Below are 15,229 nucleotides of genomic sequence, written 5' to 3'. Positions count from 1 at the left end.
TGAATGTGCATGCCGCAACTGGCCCCCATTGAGGCTTAGGGAAATGAGACAGGATATGTGCTCTTACTTTTCACCAGCCCCTGTAGAAAAGAATAGTTAGAGGAAGCTGTAGGAATTGGTGTTCCTATTATCAGCAACCTACTTGAGAAGAATAAAAGTAAATTATTATTTAACCCCTCATGGTCTCCATTCCTGTCCTTCTGGCTGCCTACATCAAAAGTGAACCTGCTAGAAGTTGGAGCCTGAAACCTCCAGTAGTTTCTATGTCCCAAAAATTGGCATAGTTGGTTTTTCCTGTTACAATCTTATTTGGAGCATTTAGAAACATTAGAAGGTTTCATCAGACTTACAAAGTAATCCACTTCATATTCATGCAAACACATTAATAATCTCTGACCTAGATGATCCTGTATTGGGCCCCCAACAGATATGAAATGAGGAAGATTCATTTTAAATGGCAGGAGATATAAGTATAGAATTTATAACATGCTTACCCCTTTACCAAACTCCATAACACAATGTTTTGACAAGTTGTGTTTTCTTTATAACTGGATCATACATTGAGTTGGGAGGGACTGTAGAGGTTATTTATGCCAACATTTTCTTTTATATATAAGGAAAATGAGATCTACAGAGACCAAGTTACTTGACTAGTGTCATAAAGGTAAATAGCAGACCACTGAAACATACTGATTTATAGAAAGGTTTTATTTACTTACTTTAAAAATTAGCTTTCCAAATATAGAAAAAAATCTGAAATTGTGAAATCAAATTTGTAAGCTTCATTATTTTTATTTTCTTCTTTAGTACCTTTCTCCTTAAAAAACTTATTCCATGACATAAAAGGAGGAAAAAGAAATGATGCACAGCTTAAAACAGGTAATTGGACATTCCTTTTCCTAAGTTATTTCAGGCATGGCAACAATGAAGTTATTAAATTGTAGCCTTTTTGTTAAAGGTCTGTCATACCATATCTTATCTCTGTCTTTCAATACCTTTCCCTATGAAAAAAGCTAACTTTCACACACTTGATATACTTAACCAAGTGCCTGTTATTCAAGTGCCTTATCTCTGAAAATGTTTTTTTTTCCTCTCTCTCCCAATATACTGTTGAAGAGAAAATGCTTGAGTGAAGTAGAGATCCTTCTGGCAACTGAATCCCATGTGAAAACATGCCATTTCTTTTAAAGCATGCTTCGTTTGTAAGGAAAAGCACTTTTCAGAAGTTTATCATATGCCAATGACAATATTACTATTTGAATTGATATCTAATTGTTTTCTCTTAAGGCCTGTACTATTAGTCAACTGATTCACAAATAAAACAAGAAGATTATTATAAAAGGAGCCAGAGAGATAGCAGAGGAACGTAGGTAATGAAAGAAGGATGCCAGAAAAATAGCAGTACGCTCCTTTACCAATAACTCAGGTATGGAGGAAGAGAGACTGCACTTACATCTCCAACAGTGTTGCTTCAAAATTGAACTTGCAGCATTTTAAAATTGTATATATATATATATATATATATATATATATATACATACATACATATACACATATATATGTATATATAATGCATATACACACACAAATGTATGTATGTATATATACATATATTTTTGAGAGCCTTCAGCTGGAAATGTTCAACTTTCAAAGTACTTGAAGATAATTAAAAAAGTACTTTCAAAGTACTTGAGAGATAATTAGCACCATACTGACTGTTAGTTATAGATGAGAATTTTTTTCCTTTTCTTATGAGCATGATCTTCCTATCTTGAATACTTGAAAAAGTTAATAAGATATGAAGTTATAAATTTGGTTTGTGGATTTGCCTTGAGAACACTTATTGATCACAATTTAATACACCTGCTTTCTTAACCTGCACTAGCACATGTGGTTTGGGGTCTCCAGAAGGGCACCTGATGCTTTGGGTTCTAACTCTATTATTCCTAAGGGATTAATAGTGTGTTCCACATTAATATTCAGCCAGTAGACACAATTTGCTGTTATAGGAGACATTTACTGAAATGGCCTAGCAAGAAGAGGATTTACAAAGCATACCTCCAATCAATATTTAGGACACATTCAATCAAAAATACACAGTCTATAGGAAGGAAAGTGTGAGTGCAAACTTAAAAATACAGTGGGAATGGAGAATATCTATCTATTTATCTACAGATGTATACACACATATGGGGATAAATATTTATAGACAGAAATGCATAGCCTGAAACCGTAAGGCTAGTCTCCCTTGAAAGATGTCCCTCCTCCTTCCAAAGAGTATTCACAAGGTTTACTGTGGTGAGTTGTATTGGTAATTAATGGATTGATACTCTCCTAGCTTGGACTGCCTTGTCATAGTGAACTTCACACAGTGACTAATGAATGGGGTCTTGTTTGAGTTTTCTCCCAAAATTGATAAAACTTCCCAAATTTGCACACAGTGGAGTCTTCCTTAAGGAATCTGTCCTACAAGTTAAAATACTGCATACACATGCAACAAAAGAATTTAATTGAATTCTTTAGGCAACATGACTTTTTCCCATTTAATCATATAGAAAGAAATATTAGAGAAAAAAGGGAAATGTTTGATTATAACAAATTTTAAAATTGCAAAAAAAATTACAATTAAAGGTTGCAGGTTGCAATATGATTTGTGGCCAGAATGACATTTTAAAAACTTATCTAAAATAAATAAGTGCTTTTAGAATAATTAACGCAGATAATTTTCAGTCCAAGTTAGTAAATGTTCAATAACAAAGAAGAGACAATTTTCAAAGTAAGGAACATACAGTGTCAAAAATCAATAGAAAATTATTCATCAAATTTTATATACTACCTTATACATATCAAAATTTCAGAACCAGATGAACAGAATACACATTATGACTATTAAGTGGAAAAGTGATGAGACTGAATGCATAAATAATACTGATATTAAGATACTTTATATCTTGAAATTTATTTAAACGTAAATATTTCAAAGCCAAGTTTAATCAATTGTATTGATATTTAATACTATTTATCATCCTTTAAAAAAGTAAGAAATGACTAAATGTAAAGATACATGATTTTGGAGCCCAAAAGAGAAAATCAGTAGAGCAAAAAGCTTATCTATTGAAAATCTACTAATCTAAACTTTGTGAAAATAAGGCAAAGGCTACTTTGGTTTACCGTTGTTCTATCTACAGATAATGTTTTCTATTCATAAAATATTAAACAGCAAATGTTATTGTTGCTTTGGTTAAGTAAATCAATAGTCTTAAGGACATTTCAAAATAATTAGTCCATTTACTTATGAAGAAAAAAAAACTTTTCAAGAATTTAAATGCTTTCAATGAAGACTTTTATTAGAAATTACTTTGTGCACTTAGTTTGAATTAATGTTCTAGGCTTGATCTGATTGAAAATGCGTTTATTTTTGCCAAGATTCTTTAAGTCACAATGGCCTACCCATTTTCTTTTGCCTTAATAACTCAATGGGATGTATTTTATCATGGTGACTTTTTACCCGAAATGTGATTATAACTAAAATAATCAAAACCTTTTCACTAGCATTAATTTCTCAAAAATAGAGTAAAATGTATACCTGCTTTTTGTCCCTTCTCTCTGCATGGAGAATCAATTCTACAATGCTGGCAGTATTTTCCACCTGCAGTTATTCTACTTCTCCATCCCAGAACTGGTGGAGTTCAGTGCTCTCATCTCCTCGTCATTTCATTAAAGGTTGAGAAGAGGGAAGTTATATTGGTGTAAGACTAAAAAGGGCAGGGAAAGTAACCACCTCATTCAAAAATGAAAACTGAGGCATACCCAGTAATTTCAGAGAAGAGATCTATGTAGGGGAGAGAAAATATGGATTTATTTCACATCTTTCCCCTTTTTTTTCCCTTTTCTGTTTCTTTTGACTTATTCTTGTTGTTTTAACGTGATAAGTATTTATCTCCTGAAGACAGAGATTTCTACTATCTTGATCATCATAATGATATTCTTTGAATGCTTTGAAGAATATCAAATTCTCTAAGTAATATTATTACTTGGGCATATCCAGTAATGAGGGTAGAATTTTTTTTCCTGAAAACTCAATGATCCTGTTTGCAGTATACTAACCAGATCGTTACACCTAAATGGGAAATAGTTCGATCATTACATAAAGTAACATAGCCGAGAGGTGATTTGATATTGTACACAGTGATGTATTTTGATGTTGTCATGGCCCTTACTTACTGTTTTGCTAGATTGCCTTAAAAAAAGTCTTCATGCTATAATACACAAAGTGACAAAGTCTAAGTAGAAATGAATAAAATTAATGGCACCATAAGGGAAAAAAAGATGTAGTAAACATAAATGTATAGGAGACAAAATGCATAGGTTTCTGTCTACTGTATGTGTTCAGATCAGGTCCATTAATTGATTTTTTTTACTTACTTTTGAGATCAAAAGATGGATAGATGGATATTTTCCTTTAGTCTGGATATGTGAATAGAATGGCATAGAGTGCTCTCAGTAAGTAAATTATGTCTCTGAATGTAGATCACCAATTGCTTTACAATTTAGAGTTGCTTGGCAATATTGACAGGTTAAGTGACTTGTTCAATATCACATAGCCAGTATGTGTCAGAGACAAGGAAGGATAACCCTGAACCCAGGTGATCTGTTTCTAAGGCTATCTTTCTAGACACTGAGCTCTGTTTCTTCTCTTAATGGTTATTTCTACTTGTAAATACCTAATTGGATGGGATTTTATTATACTGTGAATAAGACCTCCTAAGGTATGTGATGACATACCTCAGTCTTCATTTCCTTCTAAATTCTAGTCTATCCGTTACCACCAATGACTATAATTAAAGTGTTTTACTTGATATATGGGGAATTAAATAATTTTTTTGAGGATGACAACATATAAAATGCTGATTTAATGAGCATTTGATAGCCCAAAACTTCAAGCCAAACAAATAATAAATTAAAGCTTTCCTTAGCCCTCTATATTTTGTCTCCAATTTAGACTATGAAATGAAATTTGAATTCATTTCTTGAGGGTTTTCTCTCAATAATAGACATATTTTAAAAATTTTCCCACATAATTTACCTCATAATTGCATTATTTTTAAAAGGACTATAGTATAATTTTAATAGAAATATGTTGAGAGTTGTATTGAGATTATAAGCAATTTCAAAAAATTAATCCATTTTGTTTCCTTTACTTTTACCACATAACTTCAAACAAATAAATAAAAGAAAATGTCCACAACACATTACAAGAAAGATATAAAGTTCAATATTCTATTAATTATGGCATTTATGGGATAGCACTTATGTTTACTTTTCCATATCCAAATAAAAATTTATTCTCTTTCGTGGGAAGAAGCTTTATTTTCTAAAATGATTATAAAGATCTGAAAAATACAGTTTATCTTTAAATGTATCTCAGTTGCTAATTACAAGATAAAAGGACTCTTGTGGTTTTGAAGGTAAAAAAATAAAGAAAATGTGAGTACATGTGCAAAAGTAATTGATAAAAATTTGAAATGATGTGGGCATACTTTTTTCCTTATTCATTAAGAAAATTTTTAATTACAATCCACACAGAAGGAAATGCTGCATGTAGTACATCAATCAGTCAGTTAGTCACTCTATTTAGTCATTTATTTATTCAGTTATTGAACACACTATTTTCAATATTGTGTGAAGTTACAAAACAATATTCTTCCCCTTTTGTGAAAAAGCTGAAATCCCCTTTCCCCACTTTAAAAAAATAGTCAATAAGAAACTTGTTCAGAAATTGAGAGTACAGTAGAGTAAACTCAAATAGACATTTCAAGAATGCATTGAAAAAACTGGAGGTAAAAAAGAATATTTCTGCCCTTCTTTTTTTTCCATTACTCCAATTTCTGATGAAAATCTTACCATAGTCAAGCTCCACTTTTTCATCCACCAGATTGAACCTCTGATACTTCTGAAGTTACTTATGGTTTTCAAATTGCAAAAATCCAGTTATCTTTCCTTAATTCTCATCTTTCTGTATGTTTGTGAACCAAATATACAACCTAGAAGATCAGTAGGAAAGGTCTGTTGAACCTGGATGAGAAAAGAACTCATTCCAGCTCCAGTTCCAGTGCAGCCCTAGGGTGGCTGCTGCTTCCAGAGCTCTTTGTTCACAAACAGAGGGGGGATTGAGTGGTTTATTAGAGGGAGATTGTAAGGATCTCTTTGCTGGTGCTAAGGGAGGATTTTCTTGCTTTGCCTGTGCTTGGATTTGAGTTGCAGTCCTGGGTGGCAGTTCTGGGTCAAGGAGGACCGCTGCTGTGGTAGACCTTGTGGTAGCAGTGGAGAGTGAATCCTCCTCACAGTTCCAAGGCAGAAAATAGTGCTTGTGGTCACTCATCGACCAGAGCAAAGGCCAGAAAAGGAGTAAACATCTTGCCTTTGATTGTACCACCTTGGAAGAACTGAAAATTTATAGGTCCCTAGAAATATCTCTCTGAAAATAGCTGCACAAAACTCCTGAAGCTTGGGATAGTGCATTTTCCACACTGGAAGCAGACCCCTACCTTAACAAAGAGTTTATAACTCAAGTAATTGGCTGGGTACATGAGAAAACAGTGCAAAAAAAAATCAGACTCATAGAGTCTTACTTTGGGGACAAAGAAGATCATAACATACAACCAGAACAATGCAACAAAGTCAAAGCTCCAAAGTACAAAACCTCCAAGAAAAATATGAATCAGTTCCAGGCTATGGAAGAGCTCAAAAAGGATTTTTAGAAGCAAGTAAGAGAAGTAGAGGAAAAACTGGAAAGAAAAATGAGAGTGATATAAGAAAATCATGAAAAACAAGTCAACAGCTTGCTAAAGGTGACCCAAAAAATACAGAAGAAAATAACACCTTAAAAAATAAATGAACCCAAATAGCGGAAGAGATCTGAAAATTCAATGAGAAGAAGAATGCCTTAAAAAGCAGAATTTGCCAAATGGAAAAGGAAGTGTAAAAGCTCACTGAAGAAAATACTTCTTTAAAAATTAGAATGGAACAAATGGAAGCTAATGCTGATTTTTTTTCTTCTTTTTTTTGTGGTTCCTCTTATTGGTTCTAATTTCCCTCTATAACATGAATAATCTGAAAATATTTTAATAGGAATATATATGTAGAGTTTATATCAGATTGCACACCATCTTGGGGAAGAATGCAGGGAGGGAGGGGGGAAAATTAAAACTCAAAAACTTATGGAAGTAATTGTTGAAAACTAAAAAGAAATAAAAAGTAAATAAAAAACAGAGAGGTGGGAAAATTGGAACATTAATGCATTGTTGGTGGAGTTGTGAACTCATCCAACCATTCTGGAGAGCAATTTGGAACTATACCCAAAGAGGTATAAAAATGTGCATACCCTTTGACCCAGTAATACAACTTCTAGGTCTGTGTCCCAAAGAGATCATAAAAATGGGGAAAGGACCCACGTGTACAAAAATATTTATAGTAGCTCTTTTTGTGGTGGCCAGGAATTAGATATTGAGGGGATGCTCATCAATTGGGGAATGACTGAACAAGTTGTGGTATATGAATGCCATGGAGTACTATTTTGCTGTCAGAAATGATGAACAAACGAACTTCGGAAAAACCTGGAAAGATTTATATGAACTGATGCTGAGTGAAGTGAACAGAACCAGGAGAACATTGTACATAGTAACAGCCACATTTTGTGGTCACTGACTTTGATAGGTTTAACTCTTCTCAGAAATACAATGATATAAGACTCATGATGGAAAATGCTTTCCATTTCCAGAGGAAGTATGCAGTCTGAATGCAGATCAAAACATACTATTTGCACTTTTCTTTTCTTCTGTTTTGCTTTGTTACTTCTTTCTTGTGATTCCTCCTATTGGTTCTAATTCTTCTTAACAACATGACTAATGTGCAAATATGTTTAATTAGAATGTATATGCAGACCCTATGTCATGTTGCATGCTGTCTCAGGGAGGGGGATGAAGGGGAGAGAAAATTTAAAACTCAAAAGTCTATGGAAATGAATGTTGAAAACTAAAAATAGATTAATTGATCTAAAAATTAAAAAAAAGAATGAGTATAAATAGCTATTGTTTCTGTTTTGGTTAAACCATAAGGGTTTTCCCCTCCCAGACTGATATTTTCAAGTTGGGAAAAGAGGCCTTTTTTTGCCTCATTTCTTACCTAGCCTTAATAATTTTTTTTGGGGGGGGAGGGATTGTTATTTTTGTTTGTTTGTTTGTTTGTTTTTTCATTAGAGAGACTGAGACCTGAGAAAGACCTTAGCTAAAAAGGTCATGGTCTCATTCTACATCTGGGGCCATTTCCATTCACCCTGATCTATGTCTTGCCACTGGACCCAGATGGCTCTAGAGCAGAGAGTGAGGCTGGTGACTCTGCCTAGCTCTGCTTCACTTAAATCCAATTTACTTACAAGTGAAGACATCACTTTTCTGATGTCATTGGTCATTTTCACAAATGAAGGACAAACAACAACCTTCTATACCTCTGTTTCTTTCAGGCTTCATATCCATTCCTTAGGGATCTATGTCTTATTCTGTCTCTCTCTACTCTTTATATATCTTTTTAACTCTTTATCAGTTTCTATCTCTCCATCTTTCTCTTCATGGTTTTTTCTTTTACTCTTCATTTCTATTTCTCTGTGTGTCTTTTTGTCTTTTTTTATCTTTTCTTTCTTCTCTCCTCCCCTCTCCCCTCTCCCCTTTCCTCTCTCTCCTCTTACTTCTCTCTCTGTCTCTCTCTCTATCTGTTTCTCTGTCTCTCTCTCTCTCTCCCTCTCCCTCTCTTGTAATCTCTAGTCCCATTTCATCAACTCTAAATTAGATATTTTAAACTAGATGTATATAGGAATTTTAAACTCATCATGTCTTAAACAGAATAAATTATCTTCCCCCTTTTACAAACTTTCTTATTTCTGTATGAGTCACTACCATCCTGCCACTCAACTAGATCCACAAATTGAGTTATTTCTTTCTCTTCCCCCTTCCTCACCCATATCTAGTAAATTTGTGTATTTTCTCAATTCTACCACCACAAGCCAATTATTTAATTTAGACTCTTTTCTCCTCCAACTGGAATATTCAATAGCCTTTTAATAGGTAACAGTGCTTCCATGTTTTACCTTCTAATTCATATTTCACATATGCTAAAATGAACATTCAAATTCTATCACAGAAAGTACAATTCTAATGGGTTGGTCACATAATTCAAATGTCAAAAGCATGCATACCCAAAAGACTAATTTATACAGAACTCACACAAGGTAAGCACTCACAGGCTGGTCAGAAGAAACTGTATAAGGACATTCTCAACTTATCTCTGGAGAACTTTAATATTGACTGGGAAATATGGGAAACTCTGATACGGGACAACCTAGCACAGTGTGCCCACATCAAAGAAAGTCCTGTACTCCATGAGTAAAGCATAATTATAGAAGCACCAAGGGAATGTAAGCTGCACAAATTCAGAACCACTTCCACTCTAAATGTTTAATGAATCATTTGTGTCCAATCTGTGGTAGTGCCTTCCAAACTTCTACTGGACTAATTAGACACAGCTCCACAACATACTCTGACTCCAATATTCTGATGTCATTGGTCTTCTTTAAAAAAGGAAGGATGAACAAAAACAACAAAATACTAAAGCAAAGGTCCAATGATGTTACTCCTCTGCTCTATTAATTCCAGTGGCTTATGAGTACATCTGGTTCAATTACAAATTCCTGTGTGACATATAGGAATCTTATCATATAAATGAAATAATATTTATTTTTTTTACTTTGAAAAAATGTAAACTCCTTGTGAGCAGACAATGATTGGTGTGTTTATTTTTTTTCCTTTTTATTCTCATCCTATAGGAGGCACTAGAAAGAAAAAGAAAGAAAGAAAGAAAGAAAGAAAGAAAGAAAGAAAGAAAGAAAGAAAGAAAGAAAGAAAGAAAGAAAAGAAGGAAGGAAGGAAGGAAGGAAGGAAAGAAGAAAGGAAGAGGAAGAAAAAGAAAGAGGAAGAAAAAGAAAGAGGAAGAAAAAGAAAGGAAGGAAGGAAGGAGGGAAAGTTTTGCTGCTTAACTAATTTTCATACTGAAATGACTGACTTTTTAGATGGAACCCCATGGTCAGGAAAAACTGATTAGAGATGAATAATTTTGGTTTTCACAGGGAATAAAATATATTTGGTTCATTTTTTCCCTATATTTTTCACTAAGGCCCCTAACCAAACAGTCACTAAAATATTTTCTGATTTTCCCTTTTAAGGAATAGCTTGCCTGAATATTTCAGGGATTCATGATTTCATTGGTGTAATTCTTTTCAGTTTCTCTCTGATTTCTGATAAATTCCTCAGCCTGTTGAAAACTTAGTAATTGGCTTCTTTAATATGTATATATGCACAGAGACACATATGTATATGCATGTGTGTGAGTATATATAAAAACACATGCATACATACATTTGTGTATATGTATGTGTGCATATATACAAATACAACTGATTTTTTTTAAATTTTAAGTTCCACATTCTCTCCCTCATTTCAGAATTTCTCCAATCCATTAAAAAGGCAAGCAATATGACATCAATTACACATGTAACATTGTGAAAGATGTATTTCCATATTAGACATGTTACCAAAAAAATAAAAAGAGTAAGAAAAAAATAAAGTAGCATTTTTCAACATGAGTCCTTTGAAATTGTTTTGGATCACATTATTGACTAGAGTAGCTAAGTCTTTCACTGTTGATCATCATTACAATATTGTCCTTACTGTGTAGAATGTTTTCCTGGTTCTACTCACTTCACATCAGTATATACAAGAATTACCAGATATTTCTGAAATCATACTAATTATGGCTTCCTGTAGCATGATAGTTTTCTATCAGAATCATATACCACAAGTTGTTCAGCCATTCCCTAATTGATGGTCATTCCCTCAATTTTCAACTCCTTCCGCAAAAGAACTACTGTAAATATTTTTTGTACATATGGGTCCTTTTCCTTTCTCTTTTATCTCTTTGGGATATAGGCCTAATAGTGGTATGGCTGAGTCAAAGAGAATACTGAGTCTGTAGTCCTCTGAGTATAGTTTCAAATTGTTCTCCAGAATTGTTGGAGTGGTTCACAATTCCACTCATGTTTCATTAGTGTACCAATTTTTTCCACATCCACTCCAACATTTCTCATTTTCTTTATTTTGTCATATTAGCCAATCTGATAGGTGTGAGTTGGTAACTTAGAATTGTTTTGATTTGCATTTCACTAATTAATAGTGATGTAGAATAATTTTATCTGACTGTTGCAACTTTGATTTCTTCTGAGAACTGCCTGTTCATATCATTTTATCATTTTTCAATTGAAGACTACCTCTTATTCATTTTTTATAAAGTTAGCTCAGTTGTTTATGTATTTGAGAAATGAGGATTTTATTAAATAAGCATGCTAAAAATTTGCCCTCAGTTTCTGACTTTTCTATTAATTTTGGCTGCATTTGATTTTGTTTCTGAAAAAAATAGTTTCACATAATCAAAATTATCCATTTACTATCCATTATCCTCAGTACCCTTTGCTGATCACAAGCTCTTCCCTTTATTATATTTTTTTAAAAATGTATTTCATACTCCCCTAATCTGCTTAAGATATCAATCTTTAAGACTAAATCATGTACCCATTTTGACTTTATCTTGGGATACAGTATGAGACACTGGGCTATGCCTAGTTTCTGCCAAACTTTTAATTTTCCCAGCAATTTTTGTCAAATAGTGAGTTTTTGCTCCAAAAGCTGAATCATTTGGTTTATCAAAGAATAGAATACTATTTTTCATATCTAACATCTTTCACTGATCTAGAACTCTAATTTTTTTTTGTCCAGTACCAAATCATTTCCCCTCCTGGATCACTGTCTTGTCATGGCATACAAGCACATGTATCCCAATGAAACTATGAACTATGCCATACAGAGTTATCCAGAATGGACAGGTCATAATGGTAAGTTCTGACAAAAGGTGATCTACCAGAGAAAGAAATAGCAAACCACTCTAGTTTTATTTTGCCAAGAAAACTCCTTGCCAATTGTTGTTTGGATTGCAAAAGAACAGGTTATGTTCCCATCATACAAAAGGGAAATGACAAAGGGCGTTCAAATTACTAAACAATTGCACTCATTTCACATGCCAGCAAAGTTATGCTTAAGATTCTTCAAGCTAGGCTTCAGAAATATGTGAACCACAAATTATCGGAAGAGCAGGCTGGTTTTCAAAGAGGTAGAGGAACTAGAGGCCAAATTAACAACACTCACTGGATTATGAAGAAAGCAAGGGAGTTCTACTTCTGCTTCATTGACTATATTAAAGCCTTTGACTCCGTGGATCACAACAAACTGTGACAAGTCCTCAAAGAGATGGGAGTACTAGAACATCTCACTTGCCTCCTGAGAAACCTGTATGTTGGCCAAGAATCAAATGTTAGAACCAAACATGGAACAACTGGTTAGAAAAGGGGCATGACAAGGCTGTATATTATCACCTTATTTATTTAAATTATATGCAAAATACATCATGTGACTTGCCAGGATGGATGACTCAAAAACCAGAATTAAGGTTGCAGAGAGAAATATCAACAATCTCAGATATGCAGATGATATCACTATAATGGCAGAAAGTAAATAATTAAAAAGCTGTAATGAGGGTAAAAGAAGAGAATGTAAAAGCTTCCTTGAAATTTAACAACAACAACAAAAAAAACCCCTAAGATTTTGGCAATTGGTCCCTTCACTTCCTGGCAAATAGAGGCAGAAGTAATGAAAGAAGTATCAGATTTTATATTCTTGGGTTCAAAGATCTCTGTAATTGGTGATTGCAACTATGAAATTAAAAGACATTCATTCCATGTAAGGAGAGCTATGTCCAATCTTAATAGTGTACTAAAAAGCAGAGACATCAACTTGCTGACAAAGGTTCACATAATCAAAACTATGGTTTTTCCAGTAGCAATATATGATTGTGAGAGTTGAACACTGACTACCACAGAAAAAATACTCTTGAATTGTGGTGCTGAAAAAGACTTTTGACAGCCCCTTGGACAGTAAGGAGAGCTTATCAGTCAATGCTTAAAGAAATTACTTCATGCTATATACTGGAAGGACAAAACTGAAGCTTAAGCTTAAATACTTTAGCCACATAATAAGAAGAAAGAATTCCATTGAAAAAACTCTGATTTTGGGGAAGACCGAAGACAAAAAAAGAAGGGGTTGGCAGAGAATGAAGTGGATAGATAGTGTCATGGAAGCAACAAATGTGAGCTTTGACAGACTTCAGAAGATAGGGGAAGATAGAATGGTTTGGCATGCAATAACTCATAAAGTCACAAAGAGTTGGTCATGATTGAAGTACTTAACAGCAACAATAATAAAAAAAAATGTTTTGATGATTACCACTTTGTAATATAATTCAAAATGTGATGCAGCTAGGTCACCTTCCTTCACTTTTTTTTATTGATTCCCTTGATATTGTTGATTTTTTGTTCTTCTAGATTTTGTTATTTTTTCTAGATCTACAAAATAATTCTTTAGTAGTTTTACTAATATATCACTGAATAAGTAAATTAACAGGTAGAAGTGTCATTTTTATTATATTGACTTAACCTACCCATGAGAAATTATTATTTCTCCAAATACTGAGATTTGTTTTACTTACTGTAAAACAAGTTTTATAACTATGTTCATAAAATTCCTGGATTTGTCTTGGCAGATAGATTCCCAAAGATTGTATTTTGTCTGACATTTTAAATATAATTTCTCTTTTACTGTCTTCCTGCTAGATTTTGTAGGTAACATCAAGACACACCAATGATTCCTTTGGGTTTATTTTATATACTGTAACTTTGCTATTTATTACACATTTCAATGATTTTTATTTGATCCCCTAGGCAGTGCTTCTTAAACTGTGGGTTGCAACCCCAAAAGGGGGTATGGAAAATTTGGCAATGGTAAAAGGATTCTGAACACTCAAAGACCAAACATTAATTAAAGATCAAACAAGTAATGAATCCAAGGTGTTTCTGGCATCACTTGTCTGATTTGCATCACACAACTTCGCTGCTATCTTGGTTCTGAACACAAAGCATGTACACTTGGATGGCACATGCCCTCAAGCCACAAAACACCAATGAAAACTGCCAAAATGCAAAAAGGAGGTAGGAAGTGGAAAAAAAGAAGTTTAAGAAGCCCTGCCCTAGAGTTCTCTAAGTATGCCATTATACCATCTGCAAAGATTGTTCATTTGTTTGCTTGTTTCTTATTCTTATTCCTTCCATTTTTTTCTTTTCTAATCACTACAGCTAGCATTTCTAGTGCAATATTAAATAATAGGGTTGAAAATGGATATTCTTGCTTCACTTTGATCTTATTGGGAAGGCTTTTAGTTCAGCCACATTACAGATACATCTACATGTATATACATACACATATGTTACTTATCATTTTAAGAAAAGTTCTGCCCTTTCTGGGTTGGTGGCCCAAGTGGAGGAGCAGAAATGGCACCTTGCAAGGGGTAGGAAAAGAAGGAAGAGCAGGTCATCAGCCTTGAACCTCAATTGCAAATGGAGAGCATGTGTTTGGTGTCCACCATATCTTTGCTTCCTTCAACGACACCTTTGTCCATATGACTGATATCTCTGGCAAAGAAACCATCTGCCAAATGACTGGTGGAATGAAGGTCTTGGCTGACGGAGACAAATCTTCTCCCTATGCTGCTATGTTGGCTGCTCAGGATGTTGCCCAGAGATATAAAGAACTAAACATCACTGCCCTTCACATCAAACCTCCACCACAGGGGGATATACGACTAAGACTGCTGGCCCTGGTGCACAGACCACCCTGAGAGTCCTGGCATGTTCTGGAATGAAGATTGGGCGGATTGAAGACATCATTCCAATCACCTCTGACAATACTCACACAGAAAGGGTGGTCGCCATGGTGACAGTCTGTGAATATTGTCTGCTGGATTATTTTTGTCAATAAAAGTGTCACAATGCTCAAAAAGAAAAAGAAAAGTTCCATTTATTTCTATACATTTTTGTTTTTTAAATTATATTATTTTAAAATAAGATTTTAATAATATTGTAATTTTTTGGCACATAATTGGGCAAATAGTTTCTAATAACTGCTTTAAATTTCATCTTTATTAGTGATATATTCAGCTTTTTCTTCATTGTTGATACTGG

General features: G+C 33.8%; 1 pseudogene; it reads left to right on the top strand.

The window, feature by feature from the left end:
• Window positions 1-14,539: 14,539 nt before the first annotated feature.
• On the top strand, window positions 14,540-14,995 carry LOC114024342 (annotated as a pseudogene).
• The last annotated feature ends 234 nt before the right edge of the window (window positions 14,996-15,229 follow it).

The sequence above is a fragment of the Vombatus ursinus genome, unplaced genomic scaffold (genome assembly GCF_900497805.2).
Source record: "Vombatus ursinus unplaced genomic scaffold, bare-nosed wombat genome assembly UNPS02014821.1, whole genome shotgun sequence".
Taxonomy (NCBI): domain Eukaryota; kingdom Metazoa; phylum Chordata; class Mammalia; order Diprotodontia; family Vombatidae; genus Vombatus; species Vombatus ursinus.
Note: the sequence above shows the minus strand (reverse complement) of the source record. Positions and strands in the feature narration are given on the sequence as shown.